A 15480-nucleotide genomic window follows, 5' to 3' on the forward strand; every position below is an offset into this window, starting at 1 on the left:
TCACGGATGCAGAGAGGAGAGAGCTCTAAGGAGAAAGAAAGCCATGAGTGGAGGAGGGAGGGGTAGAGAGTTAGGTGAAGCTTGGAGATGGGAAATGCACCAGTTACGATTATTTAGATTATTTCAGAGTCCAGGCCTATGGCTTGATAAAGAGTGATGGTCAAAGGGAAGTAGAGACCAGGCTGGACCGGTGGGCTAGCACTGGACTCTTTAATCCTTAAATGTCAGGCTCCTTTCCTACTAATACTGAAGAGGAACTTTCAAATACATTTGCACTTCAGATTTTCTATTTTCAGTGGAAACTTACCACTAAGTTCGATTCCCGAAGAAGTTGTCTCTTCACTTTGCCCTTTTTTCCCCATTAGTCTCAGCCACTCAGAGATGAAATTGAACTATGAAATTAGGCGGGGAGCTTATTTCCTCTGCTCCTGTTTCCTTAGCGACATCACCAAGAAGGACCTGAACATTCTCCCGCTCTAAATCCCATTTGCTTTGCTTCCATCTCTCACCCACTCATAGGAACTTGGGCACCTCTGCATCCCACAGCTTCCTTTGTCTCAAGAGGACTTCCAGGGGGATTGGAGAGCTCTTGACAGCTGAGCAGCATCTACAGGAGGTAAGCATGACTTCATACAAACTCCAAAAGTAGGGCTCTTTAAAAGCAACTGGAACATGGGAAAATCGGAGGGCTCTTTCAGATTGTCATGGGCCTATCAGTGCCCACACAGTCTGAACAGCAACATTTCAAAGCTAGATTAGTCTGCTCTTTCCCCTTCTGAACTCCTGCTTCATTTCCCCAAATGGCTTGAGGTGTGTTTCTCTACCAGGAACATTTCAGCCAGTTTTACTCCTGCCATTTGCTGTATGCCCCCCATTCCTGCCCCTCTTTTCCCCGAGAATGCTTTGCCTTAGATCTTGACTTCTGCTCAGTCCAGGGCCTGGCACATGGTAGATGCTCCATAAATGACACTTTTTTTTCCTTCAGAAGAGCCTTAGGGATTATCTAAGCATTAGACTCCATGGAGTCACTTCAGAGTCAACAAGTCACTGGGGAGCAGGAAGGCTGTAGGCCTTGGTGCTTGATTCAACAAAAGGAAGTATATTTGTATATGTTAATTTATAGTTTGGACTTCTGGATCTGATTTTGTTTTGGAGGGGAAAAAGGAATGTTCTCACTGATCCAATGTCTTCATTTTCTAGATGAGATCAGTGAGGCTCAGAGCCACTTTAAGTAGATTCAGGGAAACAATCCCACTTACAATAGCAATACAAATTAAAAAAATACTTAGGAATAAATTTAGCTAAGGAAGTGAAAGAAGTGTACACCGAGAATTATAAAATACTGAGAAAAGAATTAAAGAAGATTATATATATATATATATATATATATATATATATATATATATATATAACTGGAAAGACATCCCATGTGTGCATGGATTAGAGGACATTATACTGTTGAAATGTACATACTACCTTAACTGAACTATGAATTCAATGCAACCCTTATCAAAATTTCAGTGGCAGGAACGCCAGGGTGGCTTAGTGGTTGAGCATGTGCCTTGGGCTCAGGGCGTGATCTAGGAGTCCCGGGATCGAGTCTTGCATCAGGCTTCCTGCATGGAGCCTGCTTCTCCCTCTGCCTATGTCTCTGCCTCTGTGTGTGGTGTGTGTGTGTGTGTGTGTGTGTCATTAATAAATTTAAAAAATCTAAACAAAAAAAAATCTTGAAAAAAATTTCAGTAGCATTTTTTACACAATTAGGGAAAAATCATAAAATTCATATGAAAACAAAAGGAAAAAAAGAAAGAAAACAGAAAAGACTCTTAATAACCAAAGCATCTTGAGCAAAGAGAACAAAGCTGGGGCATTACACATTTTTATTTCAAAATATATTATGAAACTACAATAATCAAAACACTCTGGTCCTGGCATAAAAACAGACACATAGATCAAGAGAATAGAGACTCCAGAAATACATTCACACATTTATGGTCAACTGATCTTCAACAAAGATGCCAAGAATACACAATGGGGAAAGGAGAGTCACTTCAATAAATGGTATTAGGAAAACTAGAGATCCACATGCAAAAAAAAAAAATGAAATTGGAGAGGCACCTGGGTGGCTCAGTTGGTTAAGAGTCTGCCTTTGGCTCAGATCATGATCTCAGGATCCTGGGATTAAGCCCTGTGTCAGGCTCCCTGCTTAGTGGGGAGTCTGCTTCCTTCCTCTCCCTCTGCCCCTTTCTCGGTCATTCTCTCTCTCTCTCTCTCTCTCTCTCTCTCTCAAATAAATAAAATCCTTAAAAAATGAAATTGGAACTTTGTCTTACATCGTACATAACAATAAAATGGATTAAAGATTTAACTATAAGCCCTGAAAATGTAAAACTCCTAGAAGATAACAAAGAATAAAAGCTTCATGATGTTGGTCTTGGCAATGATTTCTTGCATATGACACCAAAAGCACAAGCAACATAAGCTAAGTGGTGCCAAATCAAACCAAAAGCTTCTGCACAACAAAGGAGACAATTAACAGACTGAAAAGACAACCTATGGAAAGGGAGAAAATATTTACTAACCATCTAGCTGATAAGGAGTTCATATCCAAAATATATAAGAAACTTCTACAACTCAATAGCAAATCTATATATAATTGTATATATATAATTGTGTGTATGTGTGTATATATATATATAATTAAATAATGGGTAAAGGAATTGAATAGACATCTCTCCAAAGAAGACATACAGGGACTCCTGGGTGGCTCACTGGTTGAATGTCTGCTTTTGGTTTAGGACGTGATCCCGGGGTCCTGGGATCAAGTCCCACATCGGGCTCTCTGTGGGGAGCCTGCTTCTCCCTCTACCTATGTCTCTGTCTCTCTCTGTGTGTATCTCATAAATAAATTAATAAAATATTTTTTAAAAAGCAAAAAAAAAAAAAACCCAAGAAACAGAAAACAAAAAAAGAAGACATACAAATGGTCAACAGGCATAGGAAAAGGTGCTCAACATCACCGATCATCAGGGAAATGCGAATCAAAACCACAATAAGCTATCACCTCACACCCGTCAGAATGGCTAGTATCAAAAAGACAAAAAGTAAAAGGTGTTGGCAAGAATGTGGAGAAAAGTGAACCCTTGTATATTGTTGGTGGGAATGAAACCCATTATGGATGACAAAATGGAGGTTACTCAAAAAGGAAAAACAAGACTACCACACAACCTAGGAAGCCCACTTCTGTGTATATACTGAAAGGAAATAAAATCTGCGTCTTGAAGAGATTATCTGCACTCCATGTTCACTGAAGCGCTATTCATCGTAGTCAAGATGTGGGAACAACCTAATTTGTCAATGAATGAATGGCTAAAAAAATTTGGTACAACTAACTATACAATAAAAAATTATTCAAAGAATTATTCAGCCACAAAACAAGGGAAATTCTGCCATTTGTGACAACCTGAATGCTAAGTCAAATAAACCAGACACGGAAAGAGAAAAACTTCAGCATCTCATTTATATGTGGAATCTAAAATAGTCAAACTTGGAGCACCTGGGTGATTCAGTGGTTGAGCATCTGCTTTTGGCTCAGGTCATTATCCTGGGGTCCTGGGTTTGAGTTCCACATCAGGCTCCCTGTGGGGAGCCTGCTTCTCCCTCTGCCTATGTCTCTGCCTCTCTCGGTGTCTCTCATGAATAAATAAAAATCTTAAAAAAATAGTCAAACTCATAGAAGCTGAGTGGGACAGTTGCCAGGGGAGGAAGAAATGGTGTGACATTAGTTAACGGGTATAACATTTCAGTTATTCCAGATGAATAATTTCTGGAGATCTCATGTAAAGCAATATAGATATAGTTAACAATACTGGATTGTAAATTGAAATTTACTGATAAGGCAGATCTTCAGTGTTCTCACCACAAAAAGAAAGAACATGGTGGGGACACCTGGGTGGCTCAGTGGTTGAACATCTGCCTTCAGCTCAGGGCGTGATCCCAGGTCTGGGGATTGACTTCCACATCTGGCTCCCTGCGAGGAACCCACTTCTCTCTCTGCCTATGTCTCTGCTTCTCTCTGTGTGTCTCTCATGAGTAAATAAATAAAATCTTTAAAAAAAAGAAAGAACATGGTGATTATGTGAAGTCACAGATATGTTAGTTTGATTGTGGTGGTCGTTTAATAATATACACACATATCAAAATACAACTTATACACCTTAAATGTATACAATTCTTATTTGCCCATGATACCTCAATAAGGCTGAAACAGAAACAGAATTCTGGGGAATCTTTATCTCTGTTCACTACTGGCTTTTAAACCACAGGTCTTGTAAGCCCCAAAGTTCACTGGAAATGCCTCAGTTCTATCCTCTCTCCCCCAGCCCCCTTATCCAAGCAGCTCCCCTTTTACTTTGTAAAAAATTTTACAACTCTAAAGGAGTTCCTTTAAACAAAGGTTCCACCTCTAAGGGTTGATTGCCTCTCATCGTGGATCAGCTTAGCCCTAATTAGCAGAAGGACAAATATCTACACATCAAAATGGAAAGGAAAGTTCTAAATTAGGGAGCAGGTTGCAAGAGTCCACCTCAGAAATGATTTTCGAGACTGATGAACCAGCCAGATGCATTTGTGATAGTAGGGAAAAAGTAAAGCACCTACAAATAAAGATGTTGGATTGGTGCCATGGCTTTACCAGTGAGTCAAATAGGGTGCAGTAGAAAGAAGATATGGTATATGTATACAATGGAATATTACTCAGTCATTAGAAACGACAAATACCCACCATTTGCTTCAACGTGGATGGAACTGAGTGAAGTAAGTCAATCGGAGAAGGACAAACATTATATGGTCTCATTCATTTGGGGAATATAAAACATAGTGAAAGAGAATAAAGGGGAAAGGAGAGAAAATGAGTGAGAAATATCAGAGAGGGTGACGGAACGTGAGAGAATCCTAACTCTGGGAAACGAACAAGGGGTGGTGGAAAGGGAGGTGGGCGGGGGGTTGGGGTGACTGGGTGATGGGCACTAAGGGGGGCACTTGACGGGATGAGCACTGGGTGTTATGCTCTATGTTGGCAAATCGAACTCCAATAAAAAAATATATATGCAAAAAAAAAAACAAGAAATGGGGGAGCCAAAGAAACAGGTGTGGTGGTGTTAAACTAGCTTCTGACCCATCAGGTCCCCTAGTCTGAAATTCCTATTTATGTCCTCCATCAGCCATCAACACTGTATCATGAATGAGCTTATCATCTAACTGGGCACTTGGGAGCTGGCTCAGCAGTGGGAGAAAAGGATGCTGCCCAGAGAGGTGCTCTGCCTGGGTAATGCTCAAGAGCTGGCATCAGGAACAGAATCACCAATTTCCAATTTCTCTTTCTCTCTCTCCCTCTCTCAAACAAAGGTCCTTGCTCTCTATGTGTATGTGTGTACAAACATATATACAAACCTTGATAACAAAATAAGGAGGACAGAAACTGATCATGTAGCCATACCTGGTATTTATAATGATCTTCTATTTATTCCATATTATCTTTGCATTCACCAAGTATGATTGTCATCATAGTCCAATTTTCCCTTGGTGCTTAGGATCCAGTGCCCCCATCAGTACAGTAACTCTCTTTGCTTATTGACTCAGGGGTATGAAGAGTCCAAAGTGGCTATGGTGCTATAACTGCACACTGCTGGGTAGTGCCTGCATGTTGTGTGTAATCATCTGTAAACCAGGCACATATCTTTTCCTCCTTTATCAAGTGATCATAGGGAACCCCCCCATAAGGTCATAGGTGCAGACTGGGAGAGAGAAGGTAGTGTCACAGGAGTGGGAATCACGGGCATTTGGGCCACTTCTTTAAATAGGTTACTTGTCCTTTTAGGGCTTGCTTGGGCTCAACCATGTATATACCATTTCTGTTTGGTGATGGAGTGCTTCTGTGCATGTCTGATTTTATGGCTTGATAGGTCAGATAACACTCAGTTCATGATGGGCAGCTCAGTTCGTATGGTAATTTGGTGGCCCATTCTCAAGTGTTTAGTCTCTACTAAGGTCCAGTAGCAGGTCAAAAGCTGTGTCTCAAAGGGAGATTGGTTATCTCCAGAGGATAGCAGGGATTTGCTCCAGAATACTAAGGGTCTGTACTGTAATTCACCTACAGAGGCTTGTCAGAGGCTCTGAATAGCATCCTTATCTGCACTGACACTTCAAGAACCACTGGATGCGCTAAGTCATATGGCTTAAGTGGTGGACCTTGCATTTCAGCCTGGACCTGTTGCAGATCCTTCTCTTGTTCTGTTCTCCACTCAAAACTAGCAGCTTTTCAGGTCCCTCAGTAAGTTGACCAAAGTAAACACCCAAATAAGGAATATGTTGTCTCCAATATCCAAAGAAGGAAGCCCACCAGGTGTTATGCCTCTCTTTTGGTTGTGAGAGGGACCAGATGCAACAACTTATCCTTTACTTTAGAAGAGATATCTTGACATGCTCCAAATCACTGGAAGCCTAGAAATTTCCCTGAGATAGAAGATCCCTGAATTTTTGTTGGATCTATTTCCCACCTTCTAATAAGATGTTGCTCCATTGCCTGCCCAGTTACTAATTTGCAATCTGTTATCATCTATGCCTTTGTTCCTCTAAATATAACATGTCTTTTTTCTCTGGCTACTTTTAAGATTTTCTTTCTCTCACTGGCTTTGAGCAATTCAATTATGATGTGCCTTGGTCTTCAATTATGATGTGCCTTGGTCTTGTTTTCTTCACATTTCATGTGTGTAGAGTTCATTGAGCTTCTTAGATCTGTGGGTTTATAGTTTTCTTTAAATTTGGAAAATTTGGGATCCCTGGGTGGCGCAGCGGTTTGGCGCCTGCCTTTGGCCCAGGGCGCGATCCTGGAGACCCGGGATCAAATCCCACATCGGGCTCCCGGTGCATGGAGCCTGCTTCTCCCTCTGCCTGTGTCTCTGCGCCTCTCTCTCTCTCTCTCTCTCTCTCTCTCTCTCTCTCTCTCTGTGACTATCATAAATAAATAAAAAATAAAAATAAAAATTTATAAAAAAAATTTGGAAAATTTCCAGCCATTATTTTTTCAAATATTTTTCTGCCCATGCCCCCCTGAGGCTCTGAGTATATGTGTATTAGACCACTTGTTGTAACCCCAAGCTCACAAATGCTCTGTTCACTAAAACCCTTTTTCCTTGCATTTCATTTTATATAGTTTCTCTTGATATGTATTCACATTCACTAATATTCTCTTCTGTAATGCGTACTCTGACATTAGTTCCAATTCAGTATATTTTTTTCATTTTAGACATTGTAGTTTTGTCTTTAGAAGTTCAGTTTGGCTTTTTAAAATATCTTTTATGTCTCTACTCAACTTTGTGAATATCTGAAATGCAACATATATAAATTCAAGATGACCTAAGATACTTTCCATTTTATGGAAATGTTTTCCTTAACCACCTATCCTTAAAATAAATATGGTGGACAAGCATGGAGCTTGGCTCTTTGGGGTATAGTAGGATATATTCAGGCAAAAAGTCTTGGAAATGAATACAAGAGTAAAAATCAGGATAGACTAAGTGTGAACTGCATGACAAGGGTGATAAACAAAAGCTAAAAAAAAAAAAAAAAAAAAAAAAAAAAAGCTAGAGGCCAGAGTCAGGGACCAGAAAGAAACTGAATCTCAGTAGAAGCCTGTTGAGAACAAGCAAACTTTCTTGGACACCAGTGGGTGTTCATAGTTCATTTAAAAATATTTTATAAAAAAATATTCTATTTACTCATGAGAGACATAGAGAGAAAGGCAGAGACATAGGCGGAGGGAGAAGTAGGCTCCTTGTTGGGAGCCCAAAGTGGGATTCAATCCCAGAACCCCAGGATCATGACCCTAGCCCAAAGGCAGATGCTCAACTACTGAGCCATCCAGGTGCCCCCATAGTCCATTTTTATTGACCAATGGATGTGTGGTAACCTCATGAGGTAAATAAACTCACAAATATCAAGAATTAGTCAATTCATATAAACAAAATCCCAAATATCCCAAATCTCTCCCTCTCCCCAACAGTTCAGCATTAGTGCTCTTTGGCTCTAGCTTTTAAGTACATTTATGAAATCTTGAACTTTAAGCAGAAACTTATTTCATCAGCAGCTAGCAATGACTAGCACAGAGTTAAAGTTTAGTGAATACATGTTGAGTCAAATTTATTACTCTGTATTATACTGCTCTGTGCACTCTTGTCTTTCCACTAAACCAGAACCCTTCTTATTTATTTTTCCACCCCCAATGTCTAGCACTATGCCTGGAACTTCATACATTCTCAATAGATGGTTTCTGAATAAATGATTTTCTGGATAAATGGAAAACCTTGAAAGTGCAGGACATTGTTTTGTGAATCACATCAAGGCAATGTTGTTGGCAGTGTTTAATACTCTGTCAAGAATCTAACCTAAAAATGTTGCCTCTGCCTCTTGAGAAGAATAAAGCTAAAGTTGATTTAAATAATAAGAGGGAGAATGGGATGACTTAAACCAGAATTTCCTCACCAGAGCTCAGGGGCTCAAAAGGGAGTGGGACCCATTCTATACTCAGCTGTTGTCACCTTCTTCAAGTTCACTGATCTTTTCTTTTGTACTACTAGTAGGATGTTAAACTCATTCAGTGAATTTTTCACTTTTAGATATTTTAATTTTCCATTGTGGAAATAGTCCCATTTGGCTTTTTTCCATCCATTTTTCTCTTCTTTATGTTCATGTTTTCCTTTCAGCATTTCAGTATTTATAATATTTTCTAAAAAGACACTGTCTTCTAATTCTATCATCCCTGTAATTTCTGAATCTGTGCATTTGGACTGTTTTTTCTCCTGGCTACAGGTCACATTTTCCTGCCTTTTCTGTTAGTAATTTTTTACTAAATGCTATTAATTTTGTACTAAATTACAAGTATTACCTTCCTGAGGTCCTGGATTTTGTTGTGTTCCTTCAGAATGTTGAAGTTGACCCCAGCAGGAAGTTAAGTTACTTGTGGATCATCTTGATCCTTTCAAGGTCTGTTTTTAAGTTTTGTTTAGGTGGTTCTAATAGAACCTCTAGATGTGCTAATTTAACCCACCATAAACTCAAGACTATTCCATTCTTTACAGAATGCTCCAAGTGTTCAATGTGGTCTCTCCACTTTGACTGCTTAGAACTGAGATGTCTTCTACCCAGATTATAGCTTCCCCGTAGTTTTTCCTTGCATTGGCCTTATGAATTTTCACCATACGTACCTGCAGCTTTGTATTGAGCCAAAGATGCAAGAGGATGCCAGGCAGTTTTCTGGGGCTTTTTCTCTGCATAGCTCCCTCTTCTGTGTTATTTTGTCCCATGATTTCCACATGTTTCAGTTTCCATGAACTTTAATCTGTGTCTTCTTGACTCAGTGAGACTACTGCACTTGAGTTTCTCCTCCCTGAGCCAATGGTCTGGCAAGTATGTGCAGTCAGAAGCCTGAGGCAATCATAGGACCCACCTTATTTATTTCCTATATCTAGGGAATCACAGCCCTGTACTTTTTGTTGCCCAATGTTCGACACACCTGGTGTTTCATATACTTTGTCCAGTTTTATAATTATTAATGTGAAAGGTCAAATCTGCTGCCATTTACACTGTCATGGCTTTGACAGACCTAAAATGCAGGCATGGAGACCAGCATTTCTATGTTCAGAGATTTCACTGAGGGCAAGAATAACTACTTTACTTCACTCTTTCTTTGGGGGAATTTTCTCAATCCATTTACAAAGATGAATTTTCTTGCAGCCAGTCTTCACAAAGAAGTGGGCTCATGGAATATTTGTTTATGTACTTATTTACTCCCTGAACAATATTGTTGAGCTACTAATGTTTTCACTACTGTAGACACGGTCCCTACCCTCTAGAAGACTGTGTCTAGGGGGAAAGACAGATAACTTTAATGTAAGTATAGTGGGACAGGGTTCTTTTTGGATCTCTTCATTTCTTCTCCTCATTTCTAGTGGGGAGAGAGCTTTTAGTATAATGATGCATCAAAGTCTTGCCATTAAGGACACTTCAGTATTAGCAAGAAAAAAAGGTCTTTTGACTGCCCTATGCTAAAGGCTTTGAAAGACACATGCCTGCTCCCAAAAGAGACTATAAGGAGCCATTGGATAGAAGGGTCCACCATCACTCCTCCCCTCTTAATGAAGAGGGGAGCCTTGACCAAACTGAAAGCTCCAGATCATTTGAAAAGCTGGGACAAGTTGGGGGGAAAAGAGGGAGACCATGGGCTGTCATCAAAAATAGGTTTTGATTGCACCAAAAGGAAAACCCATGGGTACCTCTGAGTGTGTTTATGGTGGGCTACTACTTAGAAATGGGCCCTCCTCAGCCCGGGTGGCTCAGCGGTTTAGCGCCTGCCTTCGGCCCTGGGCTTGATCCTGGAGACCCAGGATTGAGTCCCGCGTCAGGCTCCCTGCATGGAGCCTGCTTCTCCCTCTGCCTGTGTCTCTGCCTCTCTCTGTGTGTGTCACTCATGAATAAATAAATAAAATTAAAAAAAAAAGAAATGGGCCCTCCTTGCAAATCATGCCAAGATATTACCTAAAGCAAAATATGTCAAGTGTTACAAGAGTGGCCAAGTGAGGGGATCCCGGGGTGGCTCAGCGGTTCGGTGCCTGCCTTTGGCCCAGGGCGCGATCCTGGAGTCCCGGGATCGAGTCCTGCATCGGACTCCCGGCATGGAGCCTGCTTCTCCCTCTGCCTGTGTCTCTGCCTTTCTCTCTCTCTCTGTGTCTATCATAAATAAATAAATCTTTAAAAAAAAAAGACTGGCCAAGTGACATGGAGGTTCTACATTGGTGTGGTCAGAGAAGTAAGAAGCATAATTTCCAGTCCCCCAAATATCTCTCCACTAAGAGGTCAGAACCTGAAATTCTACCATTGACACCTAAAACATTTGTCTTATATATTGCTTTCTTTCCACATTATCTATTTGAGAGAGCAAGTCTCCTTAGTCCTAAAATGTTGATGGAATAACGGATGGGACAAATAGCAAGATGGAAGATGTGTCTCTTTGTTCTCATTTGAAAAGGCTCTGCTTTTCATCATTTATAGAGATCTCGCTATTTACTGCTTCTGCTGTGGTCTTTGCTCTTCAGATTTCCCTGAATATGCAGTAGAATTCATGTGGAAGTAGAATGCAACTGAATTGCTCTGTGCTAGATTCTGGACAAAGGAGATTGCTGCTGAGGCTTTGGCTCAGTTGAAAGTAAATCTCATTCCTTGGGTGATAGATCCTGTTATTTTAACTGGCACAAGATTTTCATTTTGTGTGCTCAAAGGAACAGGTTCCTGAATAAAGCCAGCTACTCATAAAAAGTGTGGCTGTGACATGCATGAGAGGCTGACACAGCCAGAGTAGCATTCAGGGTCTGCAGGAAGAGTAGGCTGGATACTGGCAGTGGAGGCTGCTTTTGGTGTTTCTAGAATGAGCTTTGTTCAGATTTTCCCATAAGACTTTCATTGATGCACATCCAGTCCCACATGCAAGTCTCTCTTTTCTCCCTCCCTTCAGTGGCTCCTCGGGGGTGCTCTATGCCTAAACGCCCCCACCCCGTGCTACCTATGGGCAGAGGGGGCACAGCAGAGTGTAGGGAGCAGCTCACAAGGAACCAGCAAGTGACCCCAAGACACAAGTTTCTTCCTCTTTCCACTCTCAGTCACATCAATCTCAATGTAAGGGACCCAGGGCTGGAGTTACATTATTAGACCAGACTGTCTAAAGTTACTAAGTGATAAGTTACTGTCAAAGTTACTAAGTGATAGCAACCAGGCAGAAGGTAACCAATAACAGAACAAGGGAACCAGAGGGACAAATAAAGATAGAGAAACGCCTTCAGAGGCCCATGGCTTTAGCCTTGCTGACTCCAGCTCACAGGGACTTGAGGACAGCCTCAGGATAGCTTAAGAGATTGGGCATCAGTGATCCCAAAACTTCATTCCCTTGCTTTGAAGCTCCTTTATTTCCAAACAGAACCCAAGAAGTGGCACAGTACAGAGGAAAGAGCATTTGTCTGGGGTCCAGACCACTGGGTTCTAATGTCTGGTTGAAACATTACATAGTTGTATGACTTTGAACAAACCCCTTTCACTTCCTGGGCTTCAGTTTCTCCTTCTGTAAAATGAGAGGAAGCATAGGCTACATTGCTAAGCACCTTAAAAACTCTGGCATTCAGGGATGCCTGGGTGGCTCAGCAGTTGAGCGCCTGCCTTCAGCTCAGGACATGATCCTGGGGTCCCAAGATCGAGTCCCACATCGGGCTCTCCACAGGGAGCCTGCTTCTCCCTCTGCCTATGTCTCTGCCTCTTTCTCTGTGTGTCTCTTATGAATAAATAAATAAAATCTTTAAAAAATAACTGACATTCCAAGAGTCAAAATAAAGCACACACCTTTGCTCTACTATTTGTATTTGACCTTGGGCAAGTCACTTATCCTCTTTGAACTTAGTTTCTCCATCTATAACAGGAGAGCCTGGATTTACCTGTAACTAAGAGCCGTGCCAACCCTGACATTCAGTGCAACATTTCCTGGGGCCAGAGCAGGTGTTGACTATCTGTGACAAGGAAGAATCCTCAGTAGGCATTTTGGGAGCAGAAAGCTGTCTCTTGCTTCCTAGTGCATGTGCTCGCATGTCTGGCATAACTCATTAGGTGGGTCCAATTTTCTAACAGTTGCATTTTTGCTTGTTTGATTTCTTGTCGGGACAAGTGTGCAATCTATTCTGTGAATGTAATTAAACAAGCAGCTAGAGATTCTAGAGATTCTAGTTCTCTCTCCCAAGAAGGAAATACATTTTTATTGGGAGCGAGGTCCCCAGGGATACCTCTCAGGAGCTGATGACTGCCTGGCAGGAGAATCAGCCCTGTGATCAGGTGACTGCCTCCTCAGTTGTGCCCTGAGGAGTAACAGGAGGGGCGGGGTGGGGGGGGGTTGCAGTTTGCCTAGTCCAGTGCTTGTCACCATGCCTCCCTCTAATGCTCCCATTTAAAATACATTCATTCATTATTTGCAGATTTCTCCCAGGTTGTAAAGAGGTTGGTGGTCTTGACAGATGCCTAAATGCCCCCCTGCGCTATCCATGGGCACAGGGATAGCACAGCTCTCCTGTTGGTGGTCCCAACAGAGCTTATGTGGCTAGCACAGCTTTAAAGAAGATTCAAGTTTGAATACCTTTAAGCAGAGAAATGTCTCACTTGTGAGCCATAGTCTTCACCATTCCCTTTTGTATTACAGAACACTGCTTAACTGTGCCCCTGGGATAGCTTAATGTGGGCAATTTATGCATATCCAGGTTTCTGCTCCTCACTTTGTAGCTCTTCCTCAGTTGGGAGTTAGTTACCTGGAAAGTTGAGCCTAGAAATGGGGTACAGGTAGGAGCTGAGAGGTTTAAAGACACCTGATATGTTCCAATGCCTTCCTAAGTTCCAAGGAGGATTTTTATATCGAGATTAACCTGCTTACCCTACTTTAGCCCATCCCGAGGGTTTGAATCTCTACCCCTCGGGGACTGGACATGTTGCTCCCAATTGTAGGTAACTGCTAGCTCCAGTCAGAGGCTCGAACAGCTTCTCCCAAATCCAGTCCTCGCTAGAGAAACAAATAACTGCCTGTGGCCCCTGGCTACAGAAACGTTTCCCAGGACTGGCCTTTGGCCCCAGAGAGAGGAAGATGAAAAAGGACGTTGAAAGATTGTTCCATGTTCAGTATCACTTGAACTTCTATTTAATTTCTCAGAGCTTGGAAAGAAGTCTCTGGAAATGCCTTGTGGACATAAGGTCAGATTTTCCTCGGAGTGAAGAGAACCCTTTTGGGTCACGTGCAAAAAGTTGTCTTTAGGCTCCCTGAACTGCTGAACCTGTTTTTCCAGATCTCCACCTCCAAGTTCCCTCCAAGTCAGCCTGGAGAGACTTGACTGCAGATCAGCAGTCTGTTATGCAGCTTGTCCTGCTTCCCCAGCAGAGCTGCAGCTCAACTCCTGCTTTTGAGAGGCAGGTCCATAGGGGATGGGGAGAAGTGAGCCTGGAGCCGCTTGCAGGGAACTTGGTAATGGCATCCGAATCTCAAACTTCATGACCTCTGTGCAGTCCCAGACTACTCCATTCCCTCAGTATTTTCTAGTCTCTTGCCTGGATAAGGCCAAGCACTGCTATTCCCCAGCACAGCAGGCCTAGAGGAACAGCTAGAAAGTTTGCCCTCAAGGATTGGCACCCTTCTCTAATCTCTAGCCCTGCTGCGATCCTTCCAAATTTCGCTCTCCAGCCCGTTTGTTCATCTGGAAAACATTCAGTGATGTTTCAGGAAGGCTGAAAACTGCGCAATACTTTTCATAAATTCTCATTGAGCTGGTTTCAATGACAGGGAAAAGTTTGAGATCTTCAAGATCAGAGTTCAACTCTTCAGGTAAACTTTCCTTTTTTTTAAGATTTTACTTATTTATTCATGAGAGACACAGAGAGAGTGGCAGAGACATAGACAGAAGAAGAAGACTCACTGTGGTGAGCTCGATGCAGGACTCGGGCCAAAGGCAGATGCTCAACCATTGAGCCACCCAGGCACCCTGCTAAGGTAAACTTTCACCCAATCCCTGTATGTATATTCATCAGGATTCCACCTCTGGCCACCCTTTCTTGTCACCCTTTGTGCCTCATGTACTATCCTTCCATGATTCTAAGACATTGTGGATGGTAAGACATCGTTTCGATAATAGCTTTACTAAACTTCACTGCGAGATGCATTCTCATTTCAGAAATACTAAAAAGAGAAAAATGTTCCTTTAATGCAAAGAAGATATGGTACTGATGTAGGAAAGATGCTAGGGTTTGAAGCTGACATCCAAGAATGAATTCTTGAGACATCTTTGGTACAAAAAGGTGGTTTTATTACAGTGCCGGGACAGGACCAAAAACCAGACTCTTAGCTCTAGAGAACACACTGGTGGTTACCAGAGGGGAGGGCGGGCAGAAAGAGCAGCACTGGGGTCAGGAGTCATCCATTATATACTTTCAAGTTGGGAAGGGGTTAGGGATAGTGTAAACCTCCCAGGTATTTTGGAAACAAGGTTTCCAGGCTCCTGAGGGGGCTAGTTATTCTTAGGAAACCTCATTTATTACTGTTTAGTAAAAACTAAGTCATGAGACCCTTCAGATGAATATTGGTAGGTCATATACTTGGGGGATGATTGCCAACATGTATCTTAGGTGGTAGAGGTAAAGGAAGTTTCCAAAGGAATTTCTATATGTTAAAGTAGACTCACAGGGGCCTGGGGGTGGGAGTTGGGCTAAGGTTGCCTTTTGCCCTTTAATAAAGTGTCAACATCCAGGCAGTTGAGTCCCTAGAGGAATGTCACTCTGCTTGTTTCAAGGACTTGTCAATGGGCTGTAGGGAGTAAGGAAATTCAATAATCTCTCTTCTGCCTTTGTTTCCCACAT

General features: G+C 41.9%; 1 long non-coding RNA gene across 1 annotated transcript in view; it reads left to right on the forward strand.

Annotated features, from left to right (window-relative positions):
* LOC129518709 (uncharacterized) overlaps nt 1–15480 on the forward strand; it is a 122496-nt gene that overhangs the window by 46759 nt on the left and 60257 nt on the right. Inside the window, exon 2 of the long non-coding RNA XR_008666229.1 lies at nt 520–616. This is a non-coding gene — a long non-coding RNA (uncharacterized LOC129518709). The remainder of the gene's footprint in view (nt 1–519; nt 617–15480) is intronic.

Source organism: Nyctereutes procyonoides, unplaced genomic scaffold, assembly GCF_905146905.1.
Source record: "Nyctereutes procyonoides isolate TBG_1078 unplaced genomic scaffold, NYPRO_anot_genome, whole genome shotgun sequence".
In the NCBI taxonomy this organism is placed as follows: domain Eukaryota; kingdom Metazoa; phylum Chordata; class Mammalia; order Carnivora; family Canidae; genus Nyctereutes; species Nyctereutes procyonoides.